Source organism: Ambystoma mexicanum, unplaced genomic scaffold (assembly GCF_040938575.1).
Source record: "Ambystoma mexicanum isolate Mex_15411 unplaced genomic scaffold, UKY_AmexF1_1 Mex_scaf3, whole genome shotgun sequence".
In the NCBI taxonomy this organism is placed as follows: domain Eukaryota; kingdom Metazoa; phylum Chordata; class Amphibia; order Caudata; family Ambystomatidae; genus Ambystoma; species Ambystoma mexicanum.
This window is the reverse complement of record NW_027182444.1, coordinates 1,493,094-1,516,705: the sequence shown is the minus strand read 5'-3', so window position 1 is coordinate 1,516,705 and position 23,612 is coordinate 1,493,094.

Genomic DNA, 23,612 nt, shown 5'->3' with positions numbered 1-23,612 from the left:
AAGCATTGCGATATCACATCTCATGCTAAAGGAAGGGTCTTTGGTTTGGAATGGGAAGGAGTTGGATAGCACATCTCATGCTATAGGAAGGGTCTCAGGTTTGGAATGGGAAGGAGTTTGATATCACATCTCATGCTATAGGAAGGGTCTCAGGTTTGGAATGGGAAGGAGTTGGATATCACATCTCATGCTATAAGAAGGGTCTCAGGATTGGAATGGGAAGGAGTTGGATATAACATCTCATGCTATAGGAAGGGTCTCAGGTTTGGAATGGGAAGGAGTTGGATATCACATTTCATGCTATAGGAAGGGTCTCCGGTTTGGTATTAGAAGCATTGAGATATCACATCTCATACTATAGGAAGGGTCTCAGGTTTGGAATGGGAAGTATTGAGATATCACATCTCATGCTATAGGAAGGGTCTCAGGATTGGAATGGGAAGGAGTTGACTATCACATCTCATGCTATAGGAAGGGTCTCAGGTTGGAATGGGAAGGAGTTGAATATCACATCTCATGCTATAGGAAGGGTCTCAGGTTTGGAATGAGAAGGAGTTGGATATCACATCTCATGCTATAGGAAGGGTCTCAGGTTTGGTATTAGAAGCATTGAGATATCACATCTCATGCTACAGGAAGGGTCTCAGGTTTGGAATGGGAAGGAGTTGGATATCACATTTCATGCTATAGGAAGGGTCTCCGGTTTGGTATTAGAAGCATTGAGATATCACATCTCATACTATAGGAAGGCTCTCAGGTTTGGAATGGGAAGGAGTTGGATATCACATCTCATGCTGTAGCAAGGGTCTCAGGTTTGGTATTAGAAGTATTGAGATACCACATCTCATGCTATAGGAAGGGTCTAAGGATTGGAATGGGAAGGAGTTGGATATCACATCTCATGCTATAGGAAGGGTCTCAGGTTGGAATGGGAAGGAGTTGAATATCACATCTCATGCTATAGGAACGGTCTCAGCTTTGGAATGAGAAGGATTTGGATAGCACATACCATACTATAGGAAGGTTCTCAGGTTTGGCATTAGAAGCATTTTGATATCACATCTCATGGTATAGGAAGGGTCTCAGGTTTGGTATTAGAAGCATTGAGATATCACGTCTCATGTACAGGAAGGGTCTCAGGTTTGGAATGGGAATGAGTTTGATATCACATCTCATGCTATAGAAGGGTCTCAGGTTTGGAATGGGAAGGAGTTGGATATCACATCTCATGCTATAAGAAGGGTCTCAGGATTGGAATGGGAAGGAGTTGAATATCACATTTCATTCTATAGGAAGGGTCTCAGGTTTGGTATTAGAAGCATTGCGATATCACATCTCATGCTACAGGAAGGGTCTTTGGTTTCGAATGGGAAGGAGTTGGATAGCACATCTGATGGTATAGGAAGGGTCTCAGGTTTGGAATGGGAAGGAGTTTGATATCACATCTCATGCTATAGGAAGGGTCTCATGTTTGGAATGAGAAGGAGTTGGATATCACATCTCATGCTATAGGAAGGGTCTCAGGTTTGGTATTAGAAGCATTGATATATCACATCTCATGCTACAGGAAGGGTCTCAGGTTTGGAATGAGAAGGGGTTGGATATCACATCTCATGCTATAGGAAGGGTCTCAGGTTTGGAATGGGAAGGAGTTGGATATCACATCTCATGCTATAAGAAGGGTCTCAGGATTGGAATGGGAAGGAGTTGAATATCACATTTCATTCTATAGGAAGGGTCTCAGGTTTGGTATTAGAAGCATTGCAATATCTCATCTCAAGCTACAGGAAGGGTCTTTGGTTTCGAATGGGAAGGAGTTGGATAGCACATCTGATGGTATAGGAAGGGTCTCAGGTTTGGAATGGGAAGGAGTTTGATATCACATCTCATGCTATAGGAAGGGTCTCAGGTTTGGAATGGGAAGGAGTTGGATATCACATCTCATGCTATAAGAAGGGTCTCAGGATTGGAATGGGAAGGAGTTGGATATAACATCTCATGCTATAGGAAGGGTCTCAGGTTTGGAATGGGAAGGAGTTGGATATCACATTTCATGCTATAGGAAGGGTCTCCGGTTTGGTATTAGAAGCATTGAGATATCACATCTCATACTATAGGAAGGGTCTCAGGTTTGGAATGGGAAGTATTGAGATATCACATCTCATGCTATAGGAAGGGTCTCAGGATTGGAATGGGAAGGAGTTGACTATCACATCTCATGCTATAGGAAGGGTCTCAGGTTGGAATGGGAAGGAGTTGAATATCACATCTCATGCTATAGGAAGGGTCTCAGGTTTGGAATGAGAAGGAGTTGGATATCACATCTCATGCTATAGGAAGGGTCTCAGGTTTTGTATTAGAAGCATTGAGATATCACATCTCATGCTACAGGAAGGGTCTCAGGTTTGGAATGGGAAGGAGTTGGATATCACATTTCATGCTATAGGAAGGGTCTCCGGTTTGGTATTAGAAGCATTGAGATATCACATCTCATACTATAGGAAGGCTCTCAGGTTTGGAATGGGAAGGAGTTAGATATCACATCTCATGCTGTAGCAAGGGTCTCAGGTTTGGTATTAGAAGTATTGAGATACCACATCTCATGCTATAGGAAGGGTCTAAGGATTGGAATGGGAAGGAGTTGGATATCACATCTCATGCTATAGGAAGGGTCTCAGGTTGGAATGGGAAGGAGTTGAATATCACATCTCATGCTATAGGAACGGTCTCAGCTTTGGAATGAGAAGGATTTGGATAGCACATACCATACTATAGGAAGGTTCTCAGGTTTGGCATTAGAAGCATTTTGATATCACATCTCATGGTATAGGAAGGGTCTCAGGTTTGGTATTAGAAGCATTGAGATATCACGTCTCATGTACAGGAAGGGTCTCAGGTTTGGAATGGGAATGAGTTTGATATCACATCTCATGCTATAGAAGGGTCTCAGGTTTGGAATGGGAAGGAGTTGGATATCACATCTCATGCTATAAGAAGGGTCTCAGGATTGGAATGGGAAGGAGTTGAATATCACATTTCATTCTATAGGAAGGGTCTCAGGTTTGGTATTAGAAGCATTGCGATATCACATCTCATGCTACAGGAAGGGTCTTTGGTTTCGAATGGGAAGGAGTTGGATAGCACATCTGATGGTATAGGAAGGGTCTCAGGTTTGGAATGGGAAGGAGTTTGATATCACATCTCATGCTATAGGAAGGGTCTCATGTTTGGAATGAGAAGGAGTTGGATATCACATCTCATGCTATAGGAAGGGTCTCAGGTTTGGTATTAGAAGCATTGATATATCACATCTCATGCTACAGGAAGGGTCTCAGGTTTGGAATGAGAAGGGGTTGGATATCACATCTCATGGTATAGGAAGGGTCTCAGGTTTGGAATGGGAAGGAGTTGGATATCACATCTCATGCTATAAGAAGGGTCTCAGGATTGGAATGGGAAGGAGTTGAATATCACATTTCATTCTATAGGAAGGGTCTCAGGTTTGGTATTAGAAGCATTGCAATATCTCATCTCAAGCTACAGGAAGGGTCTTTGGTTTCGAATGGGAAGGAGTTGGATAGCACATCTGATGGTATAGGAAGGGTCTCAGGTTTGGAATGGGAAGGAGTTTGATATCACATCTCATGCTATAGGAAGGTTCTCAGGATTGGAATGGGAAGGAGTTGGATATCACATCTCATGCTATAAGAAGGGTCTCAGGATTGGAATGGGAAGGAGTTGGATATAACATCTTGTTAGGAAAGATTTCGTTATTGTAGGGAACTTTCCTTCCATGTGGCAACCCCTAAACTTTTTGCTATTGTTTTCAACCTGTTTCCTTGACTTTGCCAGAGAAGTGCAGCCTTCTGCCGTACTCCTCTGGGCTTTCGCTCCTTTCTTACGGGGAAACTGACATGCCCTTAAGACAGTCAGTACCGGGGAACGCTGTTGCCCGTAGTTTCTTTTATCGTGTCGCCATTTTAGTGCAACACGACACAAGAGGGCACTGTAAGCTAAGTTACAGCTCTCTTGGGTCTCTAGCCTTCTACAGACCCTAGACACTCTTATAGGATGGTTTTTGGATCGGTGCAAGTCATTCAGGGACTGGGCTGGTGGCAGCGATCATTTGGTTTATTTTGAGCTCCTTTTGCCGTTCTGAGCACCTTTTTGCCGCGAACACAAAAGGGTGGCCCGGCTACCCAAAATGGCCGGACCACGAGGCTCCTTTGTCTCGTCCACTGTCCGTCTTGCTCCCTTTACCTTCCCCCGGGTCAGGCGACCCGGGGCCTTCCTTATTTGGGCATGTAGTTTCCCGCGAAACACGGTTGCTTTCGCGGGCTTCTACATGTCGTTTGAGTGCCCCCAGGATGTGGGCTGGGCTGTCTGGTCCCAATACACATCCTGGGTGCCAGAGAGTCTAGGGTGGTGTGAATGCCTGGGACCACTGTGGTCCGTGATTGGTCCACGTATGGTATGTGTGTTGATGAGCGGATCTCCCATTGGCTCCCCTCCGTTTTGGCGCGAAGGGAACCGTGGATAAGAGGGAGCTGGAAACACCACTACCATGTCGATCTCCTGAGTTCTTACGAACCCAGGGATACAGGAGCCAAGTATCCTGCGAACACGAGGCTGGACCGAGGAATCGCTGGTGACCCCCCTGAAGAACTTCTGCTCCTCATTGCTGTCGTCCGGTGAAGCCCTTTCCACCTAAGATCGAACAAGAAGGCCTGTACTGGCGCTTCGACCTATTGGAATAGCAGGACCAGCTATTCCCGGCACCTTCATCAACTCCTGCCGTAAGCCTTCGGAAGTGTCTCTGGGCCATCCAGTTGACTGACCAGCTTACTAAGGAGTCCTGCTCTGTAATCGCCGACAGGTTGGGTGGTATTCTGAGTCCGGGGCACGCTCACACGCTTCGTTTGCTTAGCAACCCTAAGCTAGAGGTGAACGGTGCTCGTTTGGCTTGAATACACCCGGCCGTTCCGTTGCCCTGCCGTGGCGACAAAACTGTGCTTGTTTCTTCGATCGGGACGTCTTTTTACTCTGCACGACGACGAGACGTTCCCTGCTCTTCAGAACCTGCCAGAAGCTGTATCTATCGAGGAGAAGCTCGGGCCTGCTTGCTTCGGGGACCGGTGAGTAGATTAGCTAGGATCTGGTCGCCCTCCTGCAGTGCCCTTTGCTTTTCCCCGCTGTGAATACAGCACCCCTTGTCCGTACTCGCGCCCTGCTTCTGCCTCACAGTGGAGGCTGCGCTAGAGTCGCGGACCGTGTTCTCCTTCATTAGAGCTCCCTACAGAGCTGTTCAACGTCCTCCGAAGAGCTTCACCTTCTGCCCATTGGCACCGGCGTGTGCAGGTACTTTTGAGCGCTAGGCTCCACTCTTCGTAGGGATTGGACTACCATCCAGTTAGGGGCCTCAGAAGGCGGACATATCACAAGCATTGGTTCGCACTGCCTGTTTTCCTTCCCCTGCAGGTGGATAACATATTTCGTGCTGCTAATGCTGTGAAACTGTGTATTCTGTATATATATTGGGTGGATAGTGTATGTGTTGGTTTAATATCGTTGTATGTTGCTGCTTTTACTGTGGTCATTAGTTTTGAGGCCTTATAATAAATGTGTATCTATTTTTGATATAAACAACTGTTTGGAGTAGTTTGTAAGAGCTCTTGCTTTGTGTGCTCATTGCGGGCTTTCAGTCACCCTCACCCCTCTTGAGACCTAGTCTTGACCGCCGCGATCGCTACCTTGATTGGTCTGGCTTGTCCAGAGGTTACCCTGTTCCAAGTAATTAGGTTGGCCTTCTGAACCTCTGCGCCACCAGGACAGAGTTCAGAAATCCGTCTTAACAAATTGGTGTACAGCGGTGGGATACGACTGAAGGTATCCAGTGTTGCGCACGAGCTAAGGCGTTTTCAGGTTATTCCAACCAGGACACGCAGTAAAGTATTGAATATAACGTTAAAAAGGCCATAGTCCTATCAACAGTATGGAAACGAATACTTTATTAACCTTAAATGCTTCGAAATCTGAAACATTGAAGAAGATGTGTGCGGAGAGAGGGGTTTCCTCTCAAGGCACTAAATTGGAAATGATCCAGAGAATCGTGGCGTGGCAAGAAGCGCAGCTTGACGCTATAACTTCCGAGGACAGTGCAGAAGGTGGTGGGGCTGCTCTCACTGGCAGAACCGACGGTTCTGCCGCTGCACTGATCCATCACGACCACGAGGACAGGGAGGATGTAATGTCTAACGTTTCCTCTGCCAGTGTTGATGGGGAGGCTATGCTTGAATTCAAGAAGCAAGAGCTGCGGTTTAGGCAGCAGGAGCTTGAATTCAGCATAGCCAAACTGAAAATCGACCAGGCAGAAAAACAAAAAGACAGGGATCACCAGTTGGAACTGGCCAAGCTTCAGTTCGCAAATGGGTCCAAGGGTCCTGGACATGGTTCTGGGGCTTCCTCTCATCCACGGTTTCCAAAAGATCTGCTCAGTGTGTATGAGGAACGAAATGACATTATGGACTGGTTAAATGCGTTTGAGTATGCATGCGAGGTTCAAGAGGTTGATAATGCGGATAAGATTGCATGGTTACTCAGCAGACTGCCCCATTCTGGTTGCAGTGCCATTATGGAAATGTCGAAGGCTGAGCGCGCTGATTTTGCAATGTTGAAGCAGACTCTCATTTTAAAGTTTGGGAAGACTCCGACCCAATATTTGAAAAGGTTTAGAGAGTATAAGAAAAAGGAAGGTGGTACTTGGGTGTCGTATGTAGCTGAGTCCCTGAAAAACTTGACTGGCTGGGTTGAAGGTTATAAGGTTTCTACCTTCGAAGGCATGATCAATCTGGTCATGCTGGAACACATTTTTGCTTCTTCTTCCCCGGAGCTTAAGCAGCATTTGGCCGATTCGAAGGAGATAGATCCTAAGAAGCTGGCCATTGCAGCAGATTTATGGGTGTCACATCGAGTGTCCCATAAGGACAAAACTCATCCTGGTAAGCAGGAGGAAGGGAAAAAGTCCAAAGATGTGGAGGGTGGGGAATCTGCTAAATCTTCTTCCCATAAGGGCCACAAAAAGAAAAATAAGGGTAAGCCATCCGAGAACTCACAGGGTAGTGGAGGTTCGCCTCCGAAACAGAACTCTGGTTATAATAAGCCTCCCTACGTAAACAGACCCAATGGGGCTTGTTTTTCTTGTGGAGCAACTGACCATGTGAAGGGGGATCCCCGTTGTAAGGTTAGACCTTTGGGGGTCCACTCCGCTAATCTGGCCTTCTCCTCCTACGAGGAAGAAGAGATTACAGGAGCATCCTTCTCCTCAGACTCATTTCCCAGCGGAATAGAGGCTGAGGTAGTTTTAGTGTCCCTGGGTTCCTGGGAGCCTAAAGTCGCAGAGGCGTATGCTAGGATTCCGGATAATACCAAGCACTACTTTAAAGACAGTGTGCTGATCAATGGAGTGGATACTCCAGCTCTTAGGGATAGTGGGTGCAGTCGAACTGTAGTGGATTCTACCTTGGTAGACTCAGAGGAAGTTGCCAGAGCTACTCTGATGCCCACTAAGTTGGCTGACGGCCCCCTCCGTATGTTTCCCGTGATCCCTGTTAATCTAACTTTAAATGGTACAGCAGTTAGGATTCCAGTGAGCATTCAGAGAAACGTCCCGGGAAAGGTCTTGTTGGGCAATGATCTCAGAGCTCTAGGGCTCGTAGGAGACACTGCCGAAAGACCCTACACACGGTCTCAAGCACGGGCAGCATTGGCCAAGTCCAATACGCCGCCCCAGCCGAAGGGGAAACCCAAGGCGAAAGGAGTCAACAAGTCCCGACGGGGGAAAGAGAATATTCCCCCGAGCTCGCCTACCACTGCGGTGGAGGGAGTTGGTCAATCGCCCGAGCCTGACGAGGAGGTGGCGATGCCTGAAGTGTTCGACCCCAACGACCATCCTGAACTAAAAGACTTGTTAGTTGAAGGAGGTCCTGATAGGGACGACTTCAGTAAGGGCCAACGTGAGTGCCCATCTCTGGAAGGCCTAAGGAGACAGGCCTGCTCCCAGCTTGAGGGTGAACCTCCTGGGTTGCAAAGGATTTACCAGGAAGGTGGACTCCTTTATAGTGAGCCCACAGAGTCTACAGAAGGAGACCATAGGAGGTTGGTGGTTTCCCTTGCTGTTAGGCCCTTCCTCCTGCAGTTGGCGCATGTCGTTCCCCTTGCTGGTCACCTTGGTATGAGGAGGACCAAGCAAAGGTTATCCATGCACTTCTACTGGCCCAAGATGGGGGAGCAAGTAGAAAGTCACTGCAGGAGTTGTGCCGCCTGCCAGTTGTCTGGTAAGGTTGGTGCGACAATCCAAGCTCCGTTGGTACCGCTCCCAGTTGTGGGGGTACCATTTGAAAGGGTAGGGATCGACATGGTTGGTCCCCTTGACCCGCAAACATCCCCAGGCAATAGGTTTATCCTGGTGCTGGTCGACCATGCAACCAGGTATCCTGAGGCCGTCCCATTTACAACTGTAACTGCCAAGCCAGTTGCAGAAGCTTTACTCGGCATGTTTACTAGGGTTGGCTTCCCTAAAGAAGTTGTGTCGGATCATGGCAGCAACTTTATGTCGAAGTATAGGCAGGCTATGTGGAAAGAATGTGGGGTCACCTACAGGTTCTCTTCTGCATACCGCCCCCAGACCGATGGTCTGGGGGGGCATTTCAACAGGACGTTAACGAGCATGATTGGGGCTCTGGAGGAGCCTCAGAGAAGAAAATGGGATCTTCTTGTTTCATGCTTACTGTTTACCTACCGAGAGGTACCACAGGAGGGTGTTGGCTTCAGCCCCTTCGAACTTCTGTTCGGTCATCCCGTACGGGGACCCTTAGCCATCATCAAAGAGGGATGGGAGATGCCCACTCCCCCTGTTACTACCAATGTAGTTGATTATGTGCTAGGGCTCAGAAAACGGATGGTACTTCTGATAGGCTTGACTAGTGATAAATTGAAGGCAGGGCAAGCGCTGGTGAAACCTTGGTACGACCAGAAAGCTTCCCTCATCAACTTTACACTTGGTCAGCAAGTCCTGATCATGAATCTCATAAGGCCTCGAGCTTTACAGGACAAATGGTCAGGCCCTTACCCAGTGGTGGAGCCCCTGGGTGAGGTTAACTATTCAGTGGACCTTGGAAGGCCTGGACAGGCTCCAAAAGTGCTTCCCGTGAATAGGCTGAAGGCTTTCGGCCCAAGCGTCGAAATCGTAGCACTGCTCCTGGCTTCAGATGTTGAGGAAGAGGAGTCTGAACCTCTCCCCGACCTGTTCCCAAGCAGTCCTTCAGTTAGCTCTTTTGAGGGTGTCCGAGTGGCCCCTCACCAAAATGGACAAGGCTCAGTGGTTTACCTTGGACATGAAGTAGTTGGAGGGAGGAGACAGCCTCTATCCAGTAAGGTACAAGCAGTACAAGACTGGCCTACCCCCACTACGCAAACCCAAGTGAGAGCCTTTTTAGGACTCACGGGTTATTACCGCAATTTTGTAGCAGACTATGGCACCATAGCTGCTCCTCTGACTGCCCTCACAACTCCGAAGAAACCCAAGAAGGTAACTTGGACTGACGAGTGTGAGAAGGCCTTCAATGGCTTGAAAGACTCCTTGTGCCAGGCCCCTGTGCTCAGGGCCCCTGATTATCAAAGACCTTTTATCGTGCAGACGGATGCCTCTGACACTGGGATAGGAGCTGTACTATCACAAGTAGATGAGAAGGGTAAGGAACACCCTATCGGTTTTATTAGTCGCCAGCTTAAGGACAGAGAGCTCAGATGGTCCACGGTAGAGAAAGAATGTTTCTCTGTTGTGTGGGCCCTAAGGAAGCTGAGGCCCTACCTCTATGGGACCCACTTCACTGTGCAGACTGACCATAAGCCGTTAAAGTGGCTAATGAACATGAAGGGGGAGAATCCAAAGTTGCTTAGGTGGTCCATAAGTCTACAAGGCTTCGACTTCACTATTGAGCATAGGCCAGGTGTCCAACATAGCAATGCTGATGGGTTGTCCAGAATGTTTTACCGACCTGAACAAGAGACTCATCCAGGGGTGGATTAGTTCCCCCTGTCCATAGTCTGGGAGGGGCGAGTGTTAGGAAAGATTTCGTTATTGTAGGGAACTTTCCTTCCATGTGGCAACCCCTAAACTTTTTGCTATTGTTTTCAACCTGTTTCCTTGACTTTGCCAGAGAAGTGCAGCCTTCTGCCGTACTCCTCTGGGCTTTCGCTCCTTTCTTACGGGGAAACTGACATGCCCTTAAGACAGTCAGTACCGGGGAACGCTGTTGCCCGTAGTTTCTTTTATCGTGTCGCCATTTTAGTGCAACACGACACAAGAGGGCACTGTAAGCTAAGTTACAGCTCTCTTGGGTCTCTAGCCTTCTACAGACCCTAGACACTCTTATAGGATGGTTTTTGGATCGGTGCAAGTCATTCAGGGACTGGGCTGGTGGCAGCGATCATTTGGTTTATTTTGAGCTCCTTTTGCCGTTCTGAGCACCTTTTTGCCGCGAACACAAAAGGGTGGCCCGGCTACCCAAAATGGCCGGACCACGAGGCTCCTTTGTCTCGTCCACTGTCCGTCTTGCTCCCTTTACCTTCCCCCGGGTCAGGCGACCCGGGGCCTTCCTTATTTGGGCATGTAGTTTCCCGCGAAACACGGTTGCTTTCGCGGGCTTCTACATGTCGTTTGAGTGCCCCCAGGATGTGGGCTGGGCTGTCTGGTCCCAATACACATCCTGGGTGCCAGAGAGTCTAGGGTGGTGTGAATGCCTGGGACCACTGTGGTCCGTGATTGGTCCACGTATGGTATGTGTGTTGATGAGCGGATCTCCCATTGGCTCCCCTCCGTTTTGGCGCGAAGGGAACCGTGGATAAGAGGGAGCTGGAAACACCACTACCATGTCGATCTCCTGAGTTCTTACGAACCCAGGGATACAGGAGCCAAGTATCCTGCGAACACGAGGCTGGACCGAGGAATCGCTGGTGACTCCCCTGAAGAACTTCTGCTCCTCATTGCTGTCGTCCGGTGAAGCCCTTTCCACCTAAGATCGAACAAGAAGGCCTGTACTGGCGCTTCGACCTATTGGAATAGCAGGACCAGCTATTCCCGGCACCTTCATCAACTCCTGCCGTAAGCCTTCGGAAGTGTCTCTGGGCCATCCAGTTGACTGACCAGCTTACTAAGGAGTCCTGCTCTGTAATCGCCGACAGGTTGGGTGGTATTCTGAGTCCGGGGCACGCTCACACGCTTCGTTTGCTTAGCAACCCTAAGCTAGAGGTGAACGGTGCTCGTTTGGCTTGAATACACCCGGCCGTTCCGTTGCCCTGCCGTGGCGACAAAACTGTGCTTGTTTCTTCGATCGGGACGTCTTTTTACTCTGCACGACGACGAGACGTTCCCTGCTCTTCAGAACCTGCCAGAAGCTGTATCTATCGAGGAGAAGCTCGGGCCTGCTTGCTTCGGGGACCGGTGAGTAGATTAGCTAGGATCTGGTCGCCCTCCTGCAGTGCCCTTTGCTTTTCCCCGCTGTGAATACAGCACCCCTTGTCCGTACTCGCGCCCTGCTTCTGCCTCACAGTGGAGGCTGCGCTAGAGTCGCGGACCGTGTTCTCCTTCATTAGAGCTCCCTACAGAGCTGTTCAACGTCCTCCGAAGAGCTTCACCTTCTGCCCATTGGCACCGGCGTGTGCAGGTACTTTTGAGCGCTAGGCTCCACTCTTCGTAGGGATTGGACTACCATCCAGTTAGGGGCCTCAGAAGGCGGACATATCACAAGCATTGGTTCGCACTGCCTGTTTTCCTTCCCCTGCAGGTGGATAACATATTTCGTGCTGCTAATGCTGTGAAACTGTGTATTCTGTATATATATTGGGTGGATAGTGTATGTGTTGGTTTAATATCGTTGTATGTTGCTGCTTTTACTGTGGTCATTAGTTTTGAGGCCTTATAATAAATGTGTATCTATTTTTGATATAAACAACTGTTTGGAGTAGTTTGTAAGAGCTCTTGCTTTGTGTGCTCATTGCGGGCTTTCAGTCACCCTCACCCCTCTTGAGACCTAGTCTTGACCGCCGCGATCGCTACCTTGATTGGTCTGGCTTGTCCAGAGGTTACCCTGTTCCAAGTAATTAGGTTGGCCTTCTGAACCTCTGCGCCACCAGGACAGAGTTCAGAAATCCGTCTTAACACATCTCATGCTATAGGAAGGGTCTCAGGTTTGGAATGGGAAGGAGTTGGATATCACATTTCATGCTATAGGAAGGGTCTCCGGTTTGGTATTAGAAGCATTGAGATATCACATCTCATGCTATAGGAAGGGTCTCAGGTTTGGAATGGGAAGGAGTTGGATATCACATCTCATGCTATAGAGAGGGTCTCAGGTTTGGTATCAGAAGAATTGAGATATCACATCTCATGCTATAGGAAGGGTCTCAGGATTGGAATGGGAAGGAGTTGGATTTCACATCTCATGCTATAGGAAGGGTCTCAGGTTTGGAATGGTAAGAAGTTGGATATCACATCTCATGTTATAGGAAGGGTCTCAGGTTTGGTATTAGAAGCATCGAGATATCACATCCTATGGTACAGGATGTATCTCAGGTTAGGAATGGCAAGGAGTCAGATATCAAATCTCATGCTACTGGTAGGATCTCAGGTTTGTAGTGGGAAGGAGTTGGATACCACATCTGATGCTATAGGAAGGATCTTAGGTTTGGAAATGGAAGGAGTTGTTTATCAGATCTCATGCTATGGGAAGGGCCTCAGGTTTGCTATTGGAAGCATTGAGAAATCACATCTCATGCTATAGGAAGGGACTCAGGATTGGATTGGGAAGGAGTTGAATATCACATCTAATGCTATAGGAAGGGTCTCAGGTTTGGTATTAGAATCATTGAGATATCACATCTCATGCTTTAGGAAGGGACTCAGGATTGGATTGGGAAGGAGTTGGATATCACATCTCATGTTATAGGAAGGGTCTCAGGTTTGGTATTAGAAGCATTGAGATATCACATACCATGCTATAGGAAGGTTTTCAGGTTTGGTATTAGAAGCATTGAGATATCACATCTCATGCTATAGGAAGGGTCTCAGGCTTGGAATGGGAAGGAGTTCGATATCACATCTCATGTTACAGGAAGGTTCTCAGGTTTGGTATTAGAAGCACTGAGATATCACATCTGATGGTACAGGATGCATCTCAGGTTAGGAATGGCAAGGAGTCAGATATCAAATCTCATGCTACAGGTAGGATCTCAGGTTTGTTGTGGGAAGGAGTTGGATACCACATCTGATGCTTTAGGAAGGGTCTCAGGTTTGGAATCTGAAGGAGTTAGATATCACATCTCATGCTATAGGAAGGGTCTCAGGTTTGGTATGGGAAGGAGTTGGATATCACATCTCATGTTATAGGAAGGGTCTCAGGTTTGGAATGGGAAGGAGTTGGATATCACATCTCATGTTATAGGAAGGGTCTCAGGTTTGGTATTAGAAGCATTGAGATATCACATCTTATGCTACAGGAAGGGTCTCTGGTTTGGAAAGGGAAGGAGTTGGATATCACATCTCATGCTATAGGAAGGGTATCAATTTTGGAATGGGAAGGAGTTTGATATCACATCTCAGGTTTGGAATGGGAAGGAGTTGGATATCACATCTCATGCTATAGGAAGGGTATCAGGTTTGGAATGGGAAGGAGTTTGATATCACATCTCATGTTATAGGAAGGTCTCAGGTTTGGAATGGGAAGGAGTTGGATATCACATCTAATGTTATAGGAAGGGTCTCAGGTTTGGTATTAGAAGAATTGAGATATCACATCTTATGCTACAGGAAGGGTCTCAGGTTTGGAAAGGGAAGGAGTTGGATATCACATCTCATGCTATAGGAAGGGTATCAGATTTGGAATGGGAATGAGTTTGATATCACATCTCATATTGTAGTAAGGGTCTCAGGATTGGAATGGGAAGGAGTTGGATATCACATCTCATGCTATAGAAAGGGTCTCAGGATTGGAATGAGAAGGGTTTGGATATCACATGTCTTGCTATAGGAAGGGTCTCGGGTTGGGTAATAGAAGGATTGATATATCACATCTCATGGTATAGGAAGGGTCTCAGGGTTGGAATGGGAAGGAGTTGCATATCACATCTCATGCTATAGGAAGGGTCTGAGGTTTGGAATGGGAAGGAGTTGGATATCACATTTCATGCTATAGGAAGGGTCTCAGGTTTGGTATTAGAAGCATTGAGATATCACATCTCATGCTATCGGAAGCGTCTCGGGATTGGAATGGGAAGGAGTTGGATATAACATCTGATGCTATAGGAAAGGTCTCAGGTGTGGAATGGGAAGGAGTTGGATTTCACATTTCATGCTATAGGAAGGGTCTCAGGTTTGGTATTAGAAGCATTGAGATATCACATCTCATGCTATAGGAAGGGTCTCGGGATTGGAATGGGAAGGAGTTGGATATCAAATTTCATGCTATAGGAAAGGTCTCAGGTTTGGTATTAGAAGCTTTGCGATATCACATCTCATGTTATAGGAAGTGTCTCCGGTTTGGTATTAGAAGCATTGAGATATCACATCTCATACTATAGGAAGGCTCTCAGGTTTGGAATGGGAAGGAGTTGGATATCACATCTCATGCTGTAGCAAGGGTCTCAGGTTTGGTATTAGAAGTATTGAGATACCACATCTCATGCTATAGGAAGGGTCTAAGGATTGGAATGGGAAGGAGTTGGATATCACATCTCATGCTATAGGAAGGGTCTCAGGTTGGAATGGGAAGGAGTTGAATATCACATCTCATGCTATAGGAAGGGTCTCAGCTTTGGAATGAGAAGGATTTGGATAGCACATACCATACTATAGGAAGGTTCTCAGGTTTGGCATTAGAAGCATTTTGATATCACATCTCATGGTATAGGAAGGGTCTCAGGTTTGGTATTAGAAGCATTGAGATATCACGTCTCATGTACAGGAAGGGTCTCAGGTTTGGAATGGGAATGAGTTTGATATCACATCTCATGCTATAGAAGGGTCTCAGGTTTGGAATGGGAAGGAGTTGGATATCACATCTCATGCTATAAGAAGGGTCTCAGGATTGGAATGGGAAGGAGTTGAATATCACATTTCATTCTATAGGAAGGGTCTCAGGTTTGGTATTAGAAGCATTGCGATATCACATCTCATGCTACAGGAAGGGTCTTTGGTTTCGAATGGGAAGGAGTTGGATAGCACATCTGATGGTATAGGAAGGGTCTCAGGTTTGGAATGGGAAGGAGTTTGATATCACATCTCATGCTATAGGAAGGGTCTCAGGTTTGGAATGGGAAGGAGTTGGATATCACATCTCATGCTATAAGAAGGGTCTCAGGATTGGAATGGGAAGGAGTTGGATATAACATCTCATGCTATAGGAAGGGTCTCAGGCTTGGAATGGGAAGGAGTTCGATATCACATCTCATGTTACAGGAAGGTTCTCAGGTTTGGTATTAGAAGCACTGAGATATCACATCTGATGGTACAGGATGCATCTCAGGTTAGGAATGGCAAGGAGTCAGATATCAAATCTCATGCTACAGGTAGGATCTCAGGTTTGTTGTGGGAAGGAGTTGGATACCACATCTGATGCTTTAGGAAGGGTCTCAGGTTTGGAATCTGAAGGAGTTAGATATCACATCTCATGCTATAGGAAGGGTCTCAGGTTTGGTATGGGAAGGAGTTGGATATCACATCTCATGTTATAGGGAGGGTCTCAGGTTTGGAATGGGAAGGAGTTGGATATCACATCTCATGTTATAGGAAGGGTCTCAGGTTTGGTATTAGAAGCATTGAGATATCACATCTTATGCTACAGGAAGGGTCTCTGGTTTGGAAAGGGAAGGAGTTGGATATCACATCTCATGCTATAGGAAGGGTATCAATTTTGGAATGGGAAGGAGTTTGATATCACATCTCAGGTTTGGAATGGGAAGGAGTTGGATATCACATCTCATGCTATAGGAAGGGTATCAGGTTTGGAATGGGAAGGAGTTTGATATCACATCTCATGTTATAGGAAGGTCTCAGGTTTGGAATGGGAAGGAGTTGGATATCACATCTAATGTTATAGGAAGGGTCTCAGGTTTGGTATTAGAAGAATTGACATATCACATCTTATGCTACAGGAAGGGTCTCAGGTTTGGAAAGGGAAGGAGTTGGATATCACATCTCATGCTATAGGAAGGGTATCAGATTTGGAATGGGAATGAGTTTGATATCACATCTCATGTTATAGTAAGGGTCTCAGGATTGGAATGGGAAGGAGTTGGATATCACATCTCATGCTATAGAAAGGGTCTCAGGATTGGAATGAGAAGGGTTTGGATATCACATGTCTTGCTATAGGAAGGGTCTCGGGTTGGGTAATAGAAGGATTGATATATCACATCTCATGGTATAGGAAGGGTCTCAGGGTTGGAATGGGAAGGAGTTGCATATCACATCTCATGCTATAGGAAGGGTCTCAGGTTTGGAATGGGAAGGAGTTGGATATCACATTTCATGCTATAGGAAGGGTCTCAGGTTTGGTATTAGAAGCATTGAGATATCACATCTCATGCTATCGGAAGCGTCTCGGGATTGGAATGGGAAGGAGTTGGATATAACATCTGATGCTATAGGAAAGGTCTCAGGTTTGGAATGCGAAGGAGTTGGATTTCACATTTCATGCTATAGGAAGTGTCTCCGGTTTGGTATTAGAAGCATTGAGATATCACATCTCATACTATAGGAAGGCTCTCAGGTTTGGAATGGGAAGGAGTTGGATATCACATCTCATGCTGTAGCAAGGGTCTCAGGTTTGGTATTAGAAGTATTGAGATACCACATCTCATGCTATAGGAAGGGTCTAAGGATTGGAATGGGAAGGAGTTGGATATCACATCTCATGCTATAGTGAGGGTCTCAGGTTGGAATGGGAAGGAGTTGAATATCACATCTCATGCTATAGGAAGGGTCTCAGCTTTGGAATGAGAAGGATTTGGATAGCACATACCATACTATAGGAAGGTTCTCAGGTTTGGCATTAGAAGCATTTTGATATCACATCTCATGGTATAGGAAGGGTCTCAGGTTTGGTATTAGAAGCATTGAGATATCACGTCTCATGTACAGGAAGGGTCTCAGGTTTGGAATGGGAATGAGTTTGATATCACATCTCATGCTATAGAAGGGTCTCAGGTTTGGAATGGGAAGGAGTTGGATATCACATCTCATGCTATAAGAAGGGTCTCAGGATTGGAATGGGAAGGAGTTGAATATCACATTTCATTCTATAGGAAGGGTCTCAGGTTTGGTATTAGAAGCATTGCGATATCACATCTCATGCTACAGGAAGGGTCTTTGGTTTCGAATGGGAAGGAGTTGGATAGCACATCTGATGGTATAGGAAGGGTCTCAGGTTTGGAATGGGAAGGAGTTTGATATCACATCTCATGCTATAGGAAGGGTCTCAGGTTTGGAATGGGAAGGAGTTGGATATCACATCTCATGCTATAAGAAGGGTCTCAGGATTGGAATGGGAAGGAGTTGGATATAACATCTCATGCTATAGGAAGGGTCTCAGGTTTGGAATGGGAAGGAGTTGGATATCACATTTCATGCTATAGGTAGGGTCTCCGGTTTGGTATTAGAAGCATTGAGATATCACATCTCATACTATAGGAAGGCTCTCAGGTTTGGAATGGGAAGGAGTTGGATATCACATCTCATGCTGTAGCAAGGGTCTCAGGTTTGGTATTAGAAGTATTGAGATACCATATCTCATGCTATAGGAAGGGTCTAAGGATTGGAATGGGAAGGAGTTGGATATCACATCTCATGCTATAGGAAGGGTCTCAGGTTGGAATGGGAAGGAGTTGAATATCACATCTCATGCTATAGGAAGGGTCTCAGCTTTGGAATGAGAAGGCTTTGGATATCACATCTCATGCTATAGGAAGGGTCTCAGGTTTGGTATTAGAAGCATTGAGATATCACATCTCATGCTATAGGAAGGGTCTCAGGTTTGGAATGGGAAGGAGTTGGATATCACATCTCATGCTATAGAGAGGGTCTCAGGTTTGGTATTAGAATCATTGAGATATCACATCTCATGCTATAGGAAGGGTCTCAGGTTTGGAATGGGAAGGAGTTGGATATCACATCTCATGCTATAGAGAGGGTCTCAGGTTTGGTATCAGAAGAATTGAGATATCACATCTCATGCTATAGGAAGGGTCTCAGGATTGGAATGGGAAGGAGTTGGATTTCACATCTCATGCTATAGGAAGGGTCTCAGGTTTGGAATGGTAAGGAGTTGGATATCACATCTCATGTTATAGGAAGGGTCTCAGGTTTGGTATTAGAAGCATCGAGATATCACATCCTATGGTACAGGATGTATCTCAGGTTAGGAATGGCAAGGAGTCAGATATCAAATCTCATGCTACTGGTAGGATCTCAGGTTTGTAGTGGGAAGGAGTTGGATACCACATCTGATGCTATAGGAAGGATCTTAGGTTTGGAAATGGAAGGAGTTGTTTATCAGATCTCATGCTATGGGAAGGGCCTCAGGTTTGCTATTGGAAGCATTGAGAAATCACATCTCATGCTATAGGAAGGGACTCAGGATTGGATTGGGAAGGAGTTGAATATCACATCTAATGCTATAGGAAGGGTCTCAGGTTTGGTATTAGAATCATTGAGATATCACATCTCATGCTTTAGGAAGGGACTCAGGATTGGATTGGGAAGGAGTTGGATATCACATCTCATGTTATAGGAAGGGTCTCAGGTTTGGTATTAGAAGCATTGAGATATCACATACCATGCTATAGGAAGGTTTTCAGGTTTGGTATTAGAAGCATTGAGATATCACATCTCATGCTATAAGAAGGGTCTCAGGCTTGGAATGGGAAGGAGTTCGATATCACATCTCATGTTACAGGAAGGTTCTCAGGTTTGGTATTAGAAGCACTGAGATATCACATCTGATGGTACAGGATGCATCTCAGGTTAGGAATGGCAAGGAGTCAGATATCAAATCTCATGCTACAGGTAGGATCTCAGGTTTGTTGTGGGAAGGAGTTGGATACCACATCTGATGCTTTAGGAAGGGTCTCAGGTTTGGAATCTGAAGGAGTTAGATATCACATCTCATGCTATAGGAAGGGTCTCAGGTTTGGTATGGGAAGGAGTTGGATATCACATCTCATGTTATAGGAAGGGTCTCAGGTTTGGAATGGGAAGGAGTTGGATATCACATCTCATGTTATAGGAAGGGTCTCAGGTTTGGTATTAGAAGCATTGAGATATCACATCTTATGCTACAGGAAGGGTCTCTGGTTTGGAAAGGGAAGGAGTTGGATATCACATCTCATGCTATAGGAAGGGTATCAATTTTGGAATGGGAAGGAGTTTGATATCACATCTCAGGTTTGGAATGGGAAGGAGTTTGATATCACATCTCATGTTATAGGAAGGTCTCAGGTTTGGAATGGGAAGGAGTTGGATATCACATCTAATGTTATAGGAAGGGTCTCAGGTTTGGTATTAGAAGAATTGAGATATCACATCTTATGCTACAGGAAGGGTCTCAGGTTTGGAAAGGGAAGGAGTTGGATATCACATCTCATGCTATAGGAAGGGTATCAGGTTTGGAATGGGAATGAGTTTGATATCACATCTCATGTTATAGTAAGGGTCTCAGGATTGGAATGGGAAGGAGTTGGATATCACATCTCATGCTATAGAAAGGGTCTCAGGATTGGAATGAGAAGGGTTTGGATATCACATGTCTTGCTATAGGAAGGGTCTCGGGTTGGGTAATAGAAGGATTGATATATCACATCTCATGGTATAGGAAGGGTCTCAGGGTTGGAATGGGAAGGAGTTGCATATCACATCTCATGCTATAGGAAGGGTCTCAGGTTTGGAATGGGAAGGAGTTGGATATCACATTTCATGCTATAGGAAGGGTCTCAGGTTTGGTATTAGAAGCATTGAGATATCACATCTCATGCTATCGGAAGCGTCTCGGGATTGGAATGGGAAGGAGTTGGATGTAACATCTGATGCTATAGGAAAGGTCTCAGGTTTGGAATGGGAAGGAGTTGGATTTCACATTTCATGCTATAGGAAGGGTCTCAGGTTTGGTATTAGAAGCATTGAGATATCACATCTCATGCTATAGGAAGGGTCTCGCGATTGGAATGGGAAGGAGTTGGATATCAAATTTCATGCTATAGGAAGGGTCTCAGGTTTGGTATTAGAAGCTTTGCGATATCACATCTCATGTTATAGGAAGTGTCTCCGGTTTGGTATTAGAAGCTTTGAGATATCACATCTCATACTAAAGGAAGGCTCTCAGGTTTGGAATGGGAAGGAGTTGGATATCACATCTCATGCTGTAGCAAGGGTCTCAGGTTTGGTATTAGAAGTATTGAGATACCACATCTCATGCTATAGGAAGGGTCTAAGGATTGGAATGGGAAGGAGTTGGATATCACATCTCATGCTATAGGAAGGGTCTCAGGTTGGAATGGGAAGGAGTTGAATATCACATCTCATGCTATAGGAAGGGTCTCAGCTTTGGAATGAGAAGGCTTTGGATATCACATCTCATGCTATAGGAAGGGTCTCAGGTTTGGTATTAGAAGCATTGAGATATCACATCTCATGCTACAGGAAGGGTCTCAGGTTTGGAATGAGAAGGAGTTGGACATCACATCTCATGGTATAGGAAGGGTCTCAGGTTTGGTATTAGAAGCATTGAGATATCACATCTCATGCTATAGGAAGGGTCTCAGGTTTGGAATGGGAAGGAGTTGGATATCACATCTCATGCTATAGAGAGGGTCTCAAGTTTGGTATTAGAATCATTGAGATATCACATCTCATGCTATAGGAAGGGTTTCAGGTTTGGAATGGGAAGGAGTTGGATATCACATCTCATGCTATACAGAGGGTCTCATGTTTGGTATTAGAAGAATTGAGATATCACATCTCATGCTATAGGAAGGGTCTCAGGATTGGAATGGGAAGGAGTTGGATATCACATCTCATGCTATAGGAAGGGTCGCAGGTTTGGAATGGTAAGGAGTTGGATATCACATCTCATGCTATAGGAAGGGTCTCAGCTTTGGAATGAGAAGGCTTTGGATATCACATCTCATGCTATAGGAAGGGTCTCAGGTTTGGTATTAGAAGCATTGAGATATGACATCTCATGCTACAGGAAGGGACTCAGGTTTGGAATGAGAAGGAGTTGGACATCACATCTCATGGTATAGGAAGGGTCTCAGGTTTGGTATTAGAAGCATTGAGATATCACATCTCATGCTATAGGAAGGGTCTCAGGTTTGGAATGGGAAGGAGTTGGATATCACATCTCATGCTATAGAGAGGGTCTCAGGTTTGGTATTAGAATCATTGAGATATCACTTCTCATGCTATAGGAAGGGTCTCAGGTTTGGAATGGGAAGGAGTTGGATATCACATCTCATGCTATACAGAGGGTCTCAGGTTTGGTATTAGAAGAATTGAGATATCACATCTCATGCTATAGGAAGGGTCTCAGGATTGGAATGGGAAGGAGTTGGATATCACATCTCATGCTATAGGAAGGGTCTCAGGTTTGGAATGGTAAGGAGTTGGATATCACATCTCATGTTATAGGAAGGGTCTCAGGTTTGGTATTAGAAGCATCGAGATATCACATCCTATGGTACAGGATGTATCTCAGGTTAGGAATGGCAAGGAGTCAGATATCAAATCTCATGCTACTGGTAGGATCTCAGGTTTGTAGTGGGAAGGAGTTGGATACCACACCTGATGCTATAGGAAGGATCTTAGGTTTGGAAATGGAAGGAGTTGTTTATCAGATCTCATGCTATGGGAAGGGCCTCAGGTTTGCTATTGGAAGCATTGAGAAATCACATCTCATGCTATAGGAAGGGACTCAGGATTGGATTGGGAAGGAGTTGGATATCACATCTAATGCTATAGGAAGGGTCTCAGGTTTGGTATTAGAATCATTGAGATATCACATCTCATGCTATAGGAAGGGACTCAGGATTGGATTGGGAAGGAGTTGGATATCACATCTCATGTTATAGGAAGGTTCTCAGGTTTGGTATTAGAAGCATTGAGATATCACATATCATGCTATAGGAAGGGTCTCAGGATTGGAATGGGGAGGAGTTGGATATCACATCTCATGCTATAGGAAGGGTCTCAGGTTTGGAATCTGAAGGAGTTGGATATCACACCTCATGAAATAGGAAGGGTCTCAGGTTTGGTATTATAAGCAGTGAGATATCACATCTCATGATATAGGAAGGGTCTCAGGTTTGGAATGGGAAGGAGTTGGATATCACATCTCATGTTATAGGAAGGCTCTCAGGTTTGGTATTAGAAGCATTGAGATATCAGATCTCATGCTATAAAAAGGGTCTCAGAATTGGAATGGGAAGGAGTTGGATATCACATCTCATGCTATAGGAAGGGTCTCAGGTTTGGAATGGGAAAAGAGTTGGATATCAAAGCTCATGCTATAGGAAGGGTCTCGGGTTGGGTAATAGAAGCATTGAGATATCACATCTCATGCTATAGGAAGGGTCTCAGGGTTGGAATGGGAAGGAGTTGGATATCACATCTCATGCTACAGGAAGGGTCTCTGGTTTGGAATGGGAAGGAGTTGGATATCACATCTCATGCTATAGAGAGGGTCTCAGGTTTGGTATCAGAAGAATTGAGATATCACATCTCATGCTATAGAGAGGGTCTCAGGTTTGGTATTAGAATAATTGAGATATCACATCTCATGCTATAGGAAGGGTCTCAGGTTTGGAATGGGAAGGAGTTGGATATCACATCTCATGCTATAGAGAGGGTCTCAGGTTTGGTATCAGAAGAATTGAGATATCACATCTCATGCTATAGGAAGGGTCTCAGGATTGGAATGGGAAGGAGTTGGATTTCACATCTCATGCTATAGGAAGGGTCTCAGGTTTGGAATGGTAAGGAGTTGGATATCACATCTCATGTTATAGGAAGGGTCTCAGGTTTGGTATTAGAAGCATCGAGATATCACATCCTATGGTACAGGATGTATCTCAGGTTAGGAATGGCAAGGAGTCAGATATCAAATCTCATGCTACTGGTAGGATCTCAGGTTTGTAGTGGGAAGGAGTTGGATACCACATCTGATGCTATAGGAAGGATCTTAGGTTTGGAAATGGAAGGAGTTGTTTATCAGATCTCATGCTATGGGAAGGGCCTCAGGTTTGCTATTGGAAGCATTGAGAAATCACATCTCATGCTATAGGAAGGGACTCAGGATTGGATTGGGAAGGAGTTGAATATCACATCTAATGCTATAGGAAGGGTCTCAGGTTTGGTATTAGAATCATTGAGATATCACATCTCATGCTTTAGGAAGGGACTCAGGATTGGATTGGGAAGGAGTTGGATATCACATCTCATGTTATAGGAAGGGTCTCAGGTTTGGTATTAGAAGCATTGAGATATCACATACCATGCTATAGGAAGG